A 14780-nucleotide genomic window follows, 5' to 3' on the forward strand; every position below is an offset into this window, starting at 1 on the left:
CGCTCACGTTATCTCTCTCCAAGGCTTAAACCCCAAAATGATTATAAATTACTCAAGAAAGAAGTGCACACTTAAATGGCATAATTCTGCACTCATTTAACACTGCCCGCTAACAGGTGCTCTTTGCCTAAGTGTGAACGCCCCTTCCTACCCCCTCCCATATCCTTGGCCATAACACATTTCACTCTACAAAAGTAATCTAGAGCCAAATTTGGAGCTATAAAATAATTCCAAGCATCTAAATCAAACCAGCTACCATTTGGGTATGTCTCTGGCACCAAACAACTTCAGTTGGGGACAGACATACCCCTAACCTAGTGAATTTGTGTCGGCCAGTTGAAAAATTTCCTAACAAATACTATTTTATTGAAGGCACGGCTGAAAGACAGACTCCTAACAAATATTTGAGTACGTGGCAAACCTTCACTGCTGTCCCTAATACAGAATACATACCTTTTACCGGTCCTGATCCCAACAGTGGGATGTCGGCCACTAATATGCTCTTGCGGGTTCACTGTGCTCGCCACGCTGCGGGCACGGATCTATTCTCCCTCTATGGGTGTCGTGGACACCCATAGAGGGAGAAAAGCCGGTGGCGCCGGTATTCCGGTGTCGGCATTACATAGCCTGTTGGGATTCTGGCGTCGGCATTGTGACCACCGGGATCTCGACAGGTGGTCTCGTGATTGCCTTCCCCCAATACTTCTTACTCTGTGCTACTCTCTGTAGCACACATGATCAGCGCAGTTGCTGTGCAGTGTATTCTGCCTGTGTGGTCTCCCTGCTTCTTCTGCAGGCTATGGACTGAAAGTAAGTAATTAATGATTTAATTAGTCTAATTGGCTAGGTTACTAGATTAGTGGACTTTCACTGGTACTCCTAGTAAGTGGGTTCATATGGAAAGGAGCAAATGGTGTGGGACGGCTGTAGTAATTTAGGGGCTGTTTAAAAATAAGAAAAAAAAATACTGAAAATAAGGGTTATGTGTGGCCCTTTTAAAGGTTGGAGGGCAAGCCATCTAGAGGCATGTTAGGACAGAGGTGACTCATTGCCATGCCCCACCCCCCCTCCCCTTCCCCTTCCCCTGTGCTTGCGCGGAATTAATGCCAGGGCCTATATTAAGCCCCAGTCCGTCCCTGTTAGAAAAGGTTAAAGAATTTTCTTTCCCATTGTTGTATTATGTGTATTACTTTGCAGTAATACAGTTTTCCTAAAGCTGCATTTATTTATTGTATTAAAGCCCATCTCTATAATTGTAATGGTGCATTTCTCGTAGCTACTAGGAAACAAGTGGCTGTTATCACTTCTGCTCTTACTGCGTTATCAGTGGCTACATTTAAATTGCTGTTCAGTCTATCTATACTAGGAAATAGGAACGTTTGTGCTTTCATTGGAAGAAAGAGAAATACTCTTAGTGGCATCAAATAATACTCTTTAAATGAGGAGAAAACCCTTAATTTCTCAGAACAATAACCAGCATAACACTGCCTTCATTTGGTATAAAAGCAGATTACCTTTAAAGCAATATGAATTAAGTTATAATACCCTGATAATGTATTTGTGTAAAAACAGCCACTGTTCTGGGAAAATAGATGATCTGGATACATACTCATATTATAGCAACTTACAGTAGCTAGTGAACTGTACAGTATATATCATATAAACTCTGCCTGACCTGCTGTTAATGAGGTTTCCGACAACTGTCAGTTGTTTAGCTTTACTATGGAAAAGGATATAAGCATACCTCCCAACTGTCTCGCTATGGGATGGACAGTCCAGCTTTTCAGGGACTGCCCTGCTGTCCTATTCGCACTACTGTCATATGTTCTCCAGTAACTAATAAATAAGTATTCAATTACTCGTTGGAAGGGGTCCAGTATGAAATGCTGGCGCTTGGTATCCCGGCAGTCATAATCTTACACCAAGATCCCTATGATGGAATGACCGACAGGGGTGGTTGTGGGGTGTTCTCCACCCTCCCCTACCCCCTAACCATAATCCTCTGTTCCCGCGTCTAACCCTAACCTCCCCCCTTAGTTCCTGACCCTAACCACCCCCTGGACCTGAACCTAGGTCACCAAGCCTGCTGCCTAAACTTAACCCACCCTACTCTGCAGCCTGACCCTAACCCTCCCCCCCCCCCCAGGGGTGCCAAACCCCAACACTACCTCCCCACAGCCTATCCCTAACCTCTTCCCCCACACGCAGCCTAACCATAACCCCCCATCTGGCGGCTAAACCTTTCCCCCGTCCCTCAACCAAACCCGCCGGCTATACTTACGGCTGTTGGGATTCCGACGCTGGTCTCCTGGCCCTTTTGTAGTTCCGGCGTCGGGATTCTAAAGGGTGTCGGGATTCCGTATATGGTATTTCAGCAGCCAGGATCCTGACAGCCGGCATTCTGACTGCATCCCGTTGGAAGAAGTCATCACTTTATACCAGTGGTTCCCAAACTGCAATTGCAGGGGTGCCCTGGTTTGCTGATCCAGAACCAATTAAAATTATTTATGATCAATGTAATAGGCAAAAGCTTCCCATCATAAAATATGTGGACAAACAGAACCAAATCCTGTCCCTCACCACATAACTGCACCTAGGGATGACATATAAACATAATTTACTTAATTTAATGTTTTTCTGAATTTCACAATGAAAAAACTACAGTGTCATGGATTTTTCTTTTTAATGTTCTTGGGCACCGTGATTCAAAAAGGTATGGGAGCAACTGCTCTACACATTGCCATTTATGAAGGAGTCGGATAGTAGTAAAAGAAGATGGGTTTGAATCAGAGGTTTGGTGCACCGACTCCAGTCCTTGGCTAAATACTTGTTTTTCACCATTGGACACTCCTTATTTTTATTTGCAGGCTTAATATGCCTTTTGCCTATTGAATTTTTCACCAATTGGTGTGATTTGAATACATGAAAAACACAACATTTTAAAGGAGTTACGAAAACATTTATTGATAATAGTTGCATACACATTTTACAGTCAGTAGACCTTTCTTTTTACTGGTTTCTTCTGAATCTAGAGTGACTGCATTTGTCTCGCGTTACTGGCTTTCAGACGAAACCGATAACTTCTGTATTTAAGAATTTGTAAAAACGGGTGATTGAGCCATTACTAAATGATGCATACAACTTTACTTTGAGACTGTGAGAAATGAGGCTATGGGCTATATGATACTGTATGGACATATTGGCTAACTGGTGGCATGTAAGCTACAGATGTGCCCACTTAAATCTAGCCTCCCTGCATGTTAAACAGCCCTTCTAGCCATACCATGCAGTGCCTTGGTATCACAGAGCATCTTTTCTTACAACTTATTCCATTAAAATTTGTCTTATTTGCAAAACTATGTAAATAGGATGCACAACCAGCTTATGCTGATTAAAATGATATACGGCATGCTTATATTCTGTGTGTGACCGTGGCTGTATCTGCGCACAAAATGCTACTTCGCAGTTCTGTCCTAGAAACACTGTTATGTAGCATTGCGTATGCAGATACAGCCACAGTCAAACAGAATATAGACTTGCTGCATATCATTTTAATCAGCATAAGCGTCTTGTGTGATGCGACTAAGATGCATTTTCTGCAACAAAACCCCCCCCACTAAATGAGTTGCACAGACATGTCAGCTTACTCGCACCAGGCAAGATGTATGTCCTTTTAAATCGTTGTGCATTATGGGCTCTATGTCCCAGCATAGCGTACTATAGCGCAGGAGTTGGCTTCTATGCGCTAAAGAGGAAGGCGGAGCTGGCAGGAGTTAGTCCCAGGTATTGGGAAGCTATGCTCCCGTGAGTAATAGCAGGAAAATGGAGGTGGGTGCATATCGCGACAGCGCCAGGGTAAATAAATGCTTATATACAGATGTGTCCTGCAGCAACAGCATAAGAGGACACCCCTCTGTATCTAACCATATTGACTGTTGGCATATCAGGATATTTGGATGTACTATTTTTTTATATATAGGGCATATAGGCTATGAGGTGTATTTTGGCTATCTGGAAGCTTATGAGGCTCTATACTGGCTATGAGTAAGATAATCGGTTAGAAACTCAGCACTACACCAAGGTCTGAGTTTCTCACCAATTATCTTATTCCCAGTCTGAAGGTACTGTAGGGTACATTTATAATTTAGCCTCTCCCGCCTCACACACAAAAGTCTAGATTACCCTAGTAGTGCACCTCTGGCGAACAGCTTTATTTATTCTGGTATATTGACTATTTTGTTTATGTGAGACTGTATAGAAACATATGATGGGACAATTGTTTTATGTACATTTTTTTTTTTTTTTTTGCCATAACATGAACAGTAAAGAATTTGATTCAGTGGGCATGAATTGAATTGGACTTGGTCCTTTCTGCCTCCACGGATACCACCTTCTAGCAGGAATTCAATGTTGTTCTCTATATTCTCTGATTGTCATCTCTACCGGTTATTAATCCTCTCAGGTATAACCCAGATTAACCCCCCTTGTCTGGACCTTGGGGCTTTCCTTCTCTGGAATGTCGGGGCTCTCTTTTTCACTCAGATTTTGCTCCTCTGTGAAGCTTTCCTTCATTTACTGCTCTTAGGGACTGATTTTGCCTTTCCTCAGATAATTGATATTACCAGCTTCAGAACTTTTATACTGTAATTCAACCATCCAACCTCAGTCCCTTGGATGCTTATGTTGGCTTCATTCACCGACCAGAGATTTGTTTTCCTCTATATATTGTCTCCTGCTCCATAACAATGTTCCTACTAAGGAAGGCCATGAGTTATTTTTAGTTAGGGAACAGGATGCTGGAGAGAACATTGGCCTAGAGGCTTGGACAAGCATTCATTGCAGTGTTGTAATCTTGTCTTCCTCAGTACGCATCAGAAAAAAATTATGAACGCTGGAACCTTGTCCAAGAGAGACTACACAAAATGTTCCCTGCCACTTCTAGCCTATGTTAGAGGGGTTGTGGTCAGTTGGATAGTCTGTCCTATGTTTCCTGGACTAAAATAACCCATACTTTCCAGGAGGTGCATCACCTTATTACCCATATCACAGGTGCAGTATTCTCTCCTCCCCGGGCCTCTAACAGGTGTATTGCACCCACTAATAATATCAAGCAATTTTACTGCGAATAACATGCTCATATACATCTTAGAATAAAAACATCAGGGTCTTTGTCTGTTAGTACATATGTTATTAGCATCGCTGCGGAATGCGGCAGAGGGGCGACAATGTATTTTGATACATCCCACCCATGGTCACTTCAATAGAGAAACAGTCGAAGCAGTATGGTGGGTATAGGAAATAAATTAAAAAGAGATCGGCATATGTGATTACAGTAAGCTAAATTGGAAAGGTGGAAATTAAACGTTAATGAAACTAATTGTGCCTGACTATTAACTCGTTTGAAGTGACTATGGTATAATTATTAACTATATTGGATAACTGTGACTATTGTGTTATTTAATGATAAAATCGAAGATTGTGATCTGATTATTGTGTATTGTTAACAAAATGTATTGTAATTTATGTTGTTAAACTTAATTGGCTAATTGCTGATTCTGCTACAAGTACGGAGGAGGTGAGGGACAGACCACACCACCTGACGAAGTCCAAGTGTGCGAAACGCGTTGGGCGTGGCTTAGAGGACGTGATGGAGACGCTGATGTCCATCACCGGGTCCGTGGAGTAAAGACGCTCATTGTACTGTGGTAATCAACAACATAGATCGGGCGGCTGGTTACTATCCGGAGTTTCAGTGGAACGGTCACTATGCTGATGGTTTTTATTCTAAGATGTATATGAGCATGTTATTTGCAGTAAAATTGCTTGATATTATTACTCACTGAATGCGCCCTCATCTTCTTTTCTTACACACACACATCCCCCCCACCACACAGACACAGTATATATAAAAAAAAAAATTGGGTCTGATTCAAAGATGTCTATGTCAGGCGCAAAGGAGCTATTATCTTGCAACTGCGGATCAAATGATTAGCGATTGTGGATGCACAGAGCATTTTCTGTATTCACAAAGTGAGTGACAGGTAGTTCGCATTTTGGGGAGATAACATGTACCTAGTTTCCAATAAGCCAATCATAGTTGTGATTGTCACTCAAGATTCAGACTGCCTTGATCATTGTCCTTGAGGCACCAGTGAATTTTAGTTTATTATGCTTTTCTTGTTAAATAGATCTTAAATTCTTAATAAGAGTTAGATTTACACTTTAAACCTTTCACTTCCAATAACGTGTCTACCGTATTTCAGGGCCTGTCTCGCACATACTGTAGTAGGCCATCAATATAAATCCCTTGTGGATGCCACCTGTTCTCTTTGTATTCTAAGCTATGATACACTTTGAGGGCCAAACATTACCTCTGATCAAATGAATATAATACATTGACACAAAGCCACAGACACCTATGTGTAACAAGATATCTACAAATATTTCAGTGTAAGCTAAACTAATTTTTAAGCAGTAAAAACACACGTGAAAGGCAGTTATAAAGCTAGAACAGGCTCAACACATTTCTGTACACGGATTTCTAAATGTCAGTCTGTTTCTTGAATTCTACTTTTTGTAGGGTCCCAGATGTAATGGATGCCCACCAGAGCAATTAAAGCCCCCCCCCCCCCCCCTTAGGGCGCTAGTGCCACATTTGCACACCCAACGTGACTGGGTTTAGCTGCAGAATAGTACTGACTAGGGCACCCAAGCTCCTGACACACCTCAGGAGGCGGCGAGCAGAAATGAGTGCTCCTGTGACTTCGTACCTGAACGGCGCAACAATTGGATTGCTCCATTGGTCGCCCAATAGAGATAGCTGTGGGCGCATACAATTGAATTGCCCCCCTTGAGTCCGAAGCAGGGTTGAGTATATGCCTGTTTGTTTAGCATATGCTCAATATATGAATGCACACAAATGTGCCCTTGTTGAGTCATATACTATTGGGACTCCTCAAAATGTATGACTGAAGAAGCGAAACTTCGGTAGGAAGAGGTATTTTTATTTTGGTAAAGTTCAACTGCGGGCCATGCAGACAAGCACGTAAGTTAATATACGTCTGTTAGGAGGTCTGTCATGGCTTTTACCAATGCCGATGTAGACGCTTCTTGAGATGTGTCTCTGCAGATGTGCTGAAATAAGTTATTTTTCTGAGCCTGTTTCTTCTGAATAATTTATCATTGTAATGCATCCTAACTAAAAGTAGATAAAAACTTTGCAGCAGTTTGTTGTATAAGCTTGCCTTCTAAACATCCTTTACTTTCTGTAATGAAGTAAGCAGACAGATTGCATGTCCACCCTCCTCTCATCTCAGATTTGCTGCTAGCGCTGTGTGACCTCCCTTCTTCCGCAGTCATGAGTAAATTAAATTTAGGAGTCACTCTCATACGAAAAAATGGTGGAAATTGGGACAGTCCACTGATCATGAAATTTCACACAGACCCTGGCAATGAAAGGGTTAAATAAATGAATTTTTAACAAAAACAACCAACCTATGCAGTTCGTAGGACATGTTATCTTCTGCCGAACAGTTGCGTTGTATTATTGTCGATGATGAAACAAGAAATGACTGCATTGGCATTTAAATACTGTAAACTCTTTATATGTGGACTGTGTACTTTTCGCTGTAGCGTGTATCTGTGATTATGTCCTCAGTGCTGACTTTCCCTAGGGAGAAAGCTGGGGTCGTGAAACAAATTTCAGGCAGAAAATAACTTGACATTCTTGAAGAAAATGTACTTTGCAAAAAGCACAATTACTGTGGGCAGTTACTACATTCTTATTCATGGTACATGTTTGTGTTACGACTTAAATATACAGGAAGACCTGTTACAGTATTTTATATATAATATATAGGTTTACACTATTTACATTCAACCTAAATAAATTATATATATATATATATATATACAGGTTGAGTATCCCTTATCCAAAATGCTTGGGACCAGAAGTATTTTAGATATCAGATTTTTCCGTATTTTGGAATAATTGCATATCATGGTGAGATATCATGGCCATGGAACCCTAGACTAAGCACAGAATGCATGTATGTTTCATATACACCTTATACACACAGCCTGAAGGTAATTTTTAGCCAATATTTTTAATAACTTTGTGCATTAAAGAAAGTGTGTGTACATTCACACAATTCATTTATGTTTCATATACACCTTATACACACAGCCTGAAGGTCCTTTATTACAATATTTTTAATAACTTTGTGTATTAAACAAAGCTTGTGTACATTGAGCCATCAGAAAACAAAGGTTTCACTATCTCACGCTCACTCAAAAAATTCCATATTTCGGAATATTCTGTATTTCGGAACATTTGGATATGGGATACTCAAAGTGTATATATGTATATGTGTGTGTATGTATATATATATATATAAATAAATAATAATATACTGGGACCTTGTGTTTAGATCTTACCAGGGCTACGTCTGTATATTTTTATCACGAGTTTGCGCCATACTTGCCTATGCTCCCTCATTCTGCAGGAGACTCCCTGAAATAGAAGCAATCTCCCTGACTCCCTGAATAGTCCAGCAATATCCCTAATTGCACCTCAACCCCATTGTGCAACTGTTACATTCTTGAGGGGGGGGGACAAATCACAGATACAAACATTCAAATGGGAACATCAGTGCCATTTCCCTGCATTGGTTATAAGACACAATGATCCATATGGCTACATGCATTTTAAATAAAGTTTCTTGTGGCCAAGTAACTAACTTTGGGGCTCATTTACATTTGGATGGAAATCATGTTTCTGACACGCCTCTCAGATGTAGCAGTACATATCCGCACTGATAGGTGTTACTTTCACATCTCCCTGAAATGCTTTTTCAAAAGTAGGCAAGTATGGTTTGCGCTGTGTACATCAGTTCCTGAAACCAACTCTCTGCGCTGTGGTGATTGATAATATATGCCAACTTGATTCAGCAAGTAGTGTATTGCACAAGTAAAGATGGAAGGTTGCTATCTTTATTCCTTTTCCTACAGTAGGTATCTGGCATAAAAGGAATACAGACAGCAACTTTCCGTCTTGAGAAGCACTATAGATTCCAGTTTTCAAGTACTTTTTATATGTTCTTTCACATAACCTTGTTGAACTCTCTCACTGAGGGAGAATATTGACATTTATTATTTTGAAGAGTACCTATATGAGATGCTTATTTACTCATAGTTGCTCTACTGTACTAGTCTCTAGTACCTCTGATGGGAGGCTATTCCACTTGTCTACTACCTTGAAGTCATTTTTTCTCAAATTTCCCATGAGCCTACCTCCCTACAGTTTCAGCTCACGTGCTCTTGTTCTGTTACTTTTCTTCCTTTGACAAAAGTTTCCCTCCCGTACTTTGATATATTTGAAAGTTCCTATCATCTCGCCGTGCATGCTAGATGTATAAGGACACATCTGTAGGGGCAAAGAAAGTAGAAGGAGACTGGAAAAGCTGAGAAAATGGCTAAGTAACAGGCGCTAATGTATCAAAAACTAAATTTACAAATTCCACAATGCTCTGTTTACTTAAAATATTGAGTACAATACTTTACATCTGTTTTAGTGAATCCTGAGTGAATGTTTAGTTCTGTCCTCTGGTCCTTGATAGCCCTCTTAATTCGGATTCACTAAAAGGGATGTACTCAATATATAAAGTAAACAAAGTATTGTGGTTTTTGTAAATTTATTTTTGACAAACTAGCGCCTGTTACTTAGCCATTTTTCTCAACTTTTCTAGTACTTTGTTTTATAGTGAATGTTACATTCTTTTGAGGATTTTGGCTTATCTGCAGGCTGCTTTGCACAATCTTTGGAGAACGCTTAAATTTTTTATTATTCAAAGAAGACTGGGAGACCAAAAAGAAAACAAACTATCATAAGAGAAAGTAAGGCTATTACACTTGTGAGGTAATCTCAGGTTGATACAGTATGTACCTATTATTAAAAGACCTTCCAAACTAAAAAGAGACAGAACAAATCAAAACCTGGTTGTTTATACAGACGCTTGAAAATGCACCCCCTATAAACTGATAAACGCTAAACAAATAACTAAACCCGCCTATTTATTTTTACTAATATGATTTATTCATAATGTGCCACAAGGGGTCCGCAGTGCCTTACAAAGTACATAAACAGGAACAGAATGAACATAACAAAGAAAAGAAAAAAGAATTGCAATACAAAACGTTGATATGGAGGACGAGGTTTATAAAAATTGCTGTATTAGCGGGCATAAGACCCAATTAGGCAGTTGGACAGCAAAAAACCAAAGTTTGGGGCTGTTGTCGGCAGTGTGGAGATGATGGTATAAGTAAGGGAAGGAAAAGGACAAGAGCGAAAAGGCCCCTGCTTATGAGAGCTTACAAAGTAAAAGTGAGTGGCAGACAGACATGTATTGGCGTATTAATAGCTTCCTCAGACTTGGAGGAGCCAGGTGGCTTGCGGACGCTGGGGTCTGCAGGGGCTATTGCTACACCACTGCCTGGACCTGTAGATACTTGTCTGCGGTTCTGTTGCTTCTGCCCCATTGAAAATGTCTCTCACAAAACGGCCATTTTGGGAAGAACATTTTTAATGGGGGCAGGAGCTACAGGACTGCAGACCCACTGCTGCGGCATGAGGGTAATCCCCTGACAACAAGCCAAACCCCTGATAAGAAGCAGGTTGTTTACAATGTGGGCAGGCGCAATGGGACCGCAGACACGTGGCGGCGCCTGGGGAATTTCCTGACAACGAGCAGAACTAATGACAATGAGCATGATTTACAGGAATTATCCCTCTAAATAAATATGCCTAATTTCTCTTACGTCCTAGAGGATGCTAGAGTCCACATTAGTACCATGGGTACAGACGGGTCCACTAGGAGCCATTGGCACTTTAAGAGTTTGAGAGTGTGGGCTGGCTCCTCCCTCTATGCCCCTTCTACCAGACTCAGTTTAGAAAATGTGCCCGGAGGAGCCGGTCACAGCTAGGGGAGCTCCACAGAGCTTCTTTAGTAAAAGTTTTTATTTTAGAGTTATTTATTTTACAGGGAGGCTGCTGGCAACAGTCTCCCTGCTTCATGGGACTAAGGGGGGGGGGGGGGTCCGGCCTGCGAGGTCTGAGACACTATTTCCGCTGACAGGACACTGAGCTCCTGAGGGGATAGAACGATCCCTGCCACAGGGGATCGCTCTCCCTGGCAGCATGCCGCCACCCCCTTACAGAGCCAGAAGATCAGTGTTGAGTTAGTCACCGCCCCCCTAGCAAGCGGGGGGCCGGTGTGAAGATGGCGGCAACAGGGTATGCAGTGCAGTACTAACTGCACTCCGGGGCTCAGTGGTACATACTACGGCGCTGTGAGGGGCGCCCTGAGCCAGCACCTACACCGTACACTGACCTCTCAAGCCTGTCAGGGTCCCGGGATCTCTGCCAGCATAAATCCTCAGGCCAGTATAATCCTATGAAGAGCGGGAAGACAGCGCCATTAAGGGGGCGAAGCTTCTCAGAGCGGACCAGCAGCGTTCAGCCCCATTTTCCTGCCTGCAGAAACGCTGTCAGCGATGTGCAGTCCCTCCAGAGCAGCTTCAGCTATCTCTCATGGTACCAGGGGGTTGTAGAAGGGGGAGGGGAGGCTGTGTAAAGACTGTGTAACCTATTAAGGTACACAGTCAGTGCTGGTTTAGGGTCTCCCTATACCGGAAAACACTGTGTGTGGGTTGGCTCCAATCTCTGTGTTTCTCTTGCCATTCTTGGGGGTGAAACTCTGTCTGTCCTCCCCTGTGTGTGTGTGTGGAGTGTCTGTGGTCACCATTAAGCTATGTCCAGGGACTCTGTGTCATATGCTGCAGAGGATATGTCCTCTCAGGATGATCCCATTCCATGTAATCAGGATTGCACTGTTTTAGCACAGATACCAGCAAGAGAGCCTGAATGGTTATCCCCTATCAAATCCATGATTTCTCAGATTTCTACTAGGGTTGCACAGAATGAATCTGCAACTCAGGTTTTACATAACTCTATGGCAGTTTGGTCCGGTTCTGTTACCTCAGGGCCCCCCTCAGGAGTTTCCCATAAACGTGCTCATGCACAGATTTTGCAGGATGACACGGATACCGACTCTGACACGGCAGACGGTGATGGGGATGTGCTTAGGGGGGCCGCATCTCTTGCTAAAGGGGTGCAGTTGATGATAGAGGCTATATGGGATGTGTTGAATATTGCAGATACAACACCGGAGCAGGTTGAGGAGGCTTACTTCACTGAAAATAAGAAAGCCTCGCTAACCTTCCCTGCGTCCAAAGAATGAAATGCTATATTTTAGAAAGCATGGGATAACCTGAAGAAAAAATTCCAGATCCCTAGAAGGGTTCTGGTTGCTTTTCCCTTCCCTGAGGAAGATAGGAAAAAATGGGAAAACCCACCCATAGTGGACGCGTCTGTATACAGACTCTCAAAAAAGGTGGTTTTACCTGTTCCAGGATCTACCGCCTTAAAGTAGGTTGTACTTTCTGGGAATGATCCTTGACACGGAAGTGCAGAGGGTGTTTCTTCCAGAGGAAAAAGTGTTGGTGATTTAAACAATGGTCCGGGATGTCCTGAAGCAAACCCGGGTGTCTGCTCATCAGTACAGGAGGTTTCATGCTCGGTCCTTCCAATTGGATCTCCTGGACAAGTGGTCGGGATCCCATCTACACATGCACCAGAGAATACGTCTGTCGCCAAAGGCCAGGATTTCACTCCTCTGGTGGCTGCAATTACCTCACCTTCTGGAGGGCCGCAGGTTCGGGATTCAGGACTGGATCCTTCTAACTACGGATGCAAGTTCCGGGGCTGGGGCACAGTCACTCAAGGGGAAACCTTCCAAGGAAGGTGGTCAAGTCTGGAAGCCGGCCTGCCGATAAACATTCTGGAACTAAGAGCAATCTACAATGGTCATCTCCAAGCGGCCCATCTTCTGAGAAATCAGGCCATTCAAGTGCAGTCAGACAATGTAACGACAGTGGCTTACATAAACCGAAATGGCGGAACGAAGAGCAGAGCTGCAATGTCAGAGGTAACGAGAATCAACCTCTGGGCAGAAAAATACGCGTTGGTGCTGTCCGCAATCTTCATTCCAGGAGTAGACAACTGGGAAGCGGACTTCCTCAGCAGACACGATCTCCATCCAGGGGAGTGGGGTCTCCTTCCGGAGGTGTTCGAGGAGGTAACAGATCTTTGGGGTGCACCCCAAATTGACATGATGGCCTCTCGTCTCAACAAGAAGCTTCGGCGGTATTGTTCTAGGTCGAGGGACCCGCGAGCAGTAGCGGTGGACGCCGTAGTGTCTCCGTGGGTGTTCCAGTTGGTGTACGTGTTTCCTCCATTTCCACTCATTCCAAGAGTTCTCAAACTCATAACCAGAACAGAAGTTCAGGCAATCCTCATTGCTCCGGATTGGCCAAGAAGGGCTTGGTACGCGTATCTTCTGGATCTACTGCTAGAAGAGCCTCGGCCTCTTCCTCTTCAGGAGGACCTGCTGCAGCAGGGGCCGTTCGCCTATCAAGACTTACCACGGCTACGTTTGACGGCATGGAGGTTAAACGCCAGATACTAGCTCAAAAGGGCATTCCGAACAAGGTTATTCCTCCCCTGATACAGGCTAGGAAAGGAGTAACGTCAAAACATTACCATCGTATTTGGAAAAAATATGTATCTTGGTGTGAGTCCAAGAAGTTTCCTGCGGTGGAGTTTCAACTGAGACGTTTTCTCCTCTTCCTGGAAACAGGTGTGGATATGGGCCTGAGGTTAGGATCTATAAAGGTCCAGATTTTGGCCCTCTCCATTTTCTTCCAGAAACAGTTGTCTTCCCTCCCTGAGGTTCAGACTTTTTTGGAGGGAGTTCTGCACATCCAACCTCCCTTTGTACCGCCTATGGCACCTTGGGATCTTAACGTGGTGTTTCAGTTCCTCCAGTTGGACTGGTTTGAGCCTCTACAGGAGGTTGAGGTCAAGTTTCTCACGTGGAAGGCTGTCACTTTGTTGGCCTTAGCTTCTGCTAGACGTGTGTCGGAGTTGGGGGGCTTTGTCATGTAAAAGCCCATACTTCATCTTCCATGAAGACCGAGCTGAGCTTCGGACACGTCAGCAGTTTCTTCCGAAGGTTGTGTCGGCATTTCATATCAACCAACCTATTGTGGTGCCAGTTGCGACTGACTCCTCAATTTCATCAAAGTCCTTGGATGTTGTAAAGGCTCTAAAGATATATGTGAGGAGGACTGCTCGTCACAGAAAATCGGACACTCTGTTTGTCCTGTATGATCCCAAGAAAATTGGGTGTCCTGCTTCTAAGCAGACGATCTCTCGCTGGATCAGGTTCACTATCCAGCATGCGTATTCTACGGCAGGCTTGCCGTGTCCTACGTCTGTTAAGGCCCACTCTACTCGTAAGGTGGGTTCTTCCTGGGCTGCTGCCTGGGGTGTCTCGGCCTTACAACTCTGCCGAGCAGCTACTTGGTCGGGGTCAAACACGTTCGCAAAGTTCTACAAGTTCAATACTTTGGCCTCTGGCCTCTGATGACCTTAAGTTTGGTCAATTGGTTCTGCAGGAGCCTCCGCGCTCTCCCTCCCATTCTGGGAGCTTTGGTACATCCCCATGGTACTAATGTGGACCCCAGCATCCTCTAGGACGTAAGAGAAAATAGAATTTTAAATACCTATCGGTAAATCCTTTTCTTGCAGTCCATAGAGGATGATGGGCGCCCGCCCAGCTCTTCGTGTGGTTATTTCGTTCAGTACTGCTTAGTTCTAGGTT

The 14780-nt window shown here is 43.5% G+C and overlaps 1 protein-coding gene across 1 annotated transcript in view; it reads left to right on the forward strand.

Annotated features, from left to right (window-relative positions):
- The window catches only part of ST8SIA4 (ST8 alpha-N-acetyl-neuraminide alpha-2,8-sialyltransferase 4), a 321204-nt gene that overhangs the window by 119038 nt on the left and 187386 nt on the right, over positions 1-14780 (forward strand). The gene's annotated exons all lie outside the window — the stretch shown is intronic.

The sequence above is a fragment of the Pseudophryne corroboree genome, chromosome 1, assembly GCF_028390025.1.
Source record: "Pseudophryne corroboree isolate aPseCor3 chromosome 1, aPseCor3.hap2, whole genome shotgun sequence".
In the NCBI taxonomy this organism is placed as follows: domain Eukaryota; kingdom Metazoa; phylum Chordata; class Amphibia; order Anura; family Myobatrachidae; genus Pseudophryne; species Pseudophryne corroboree.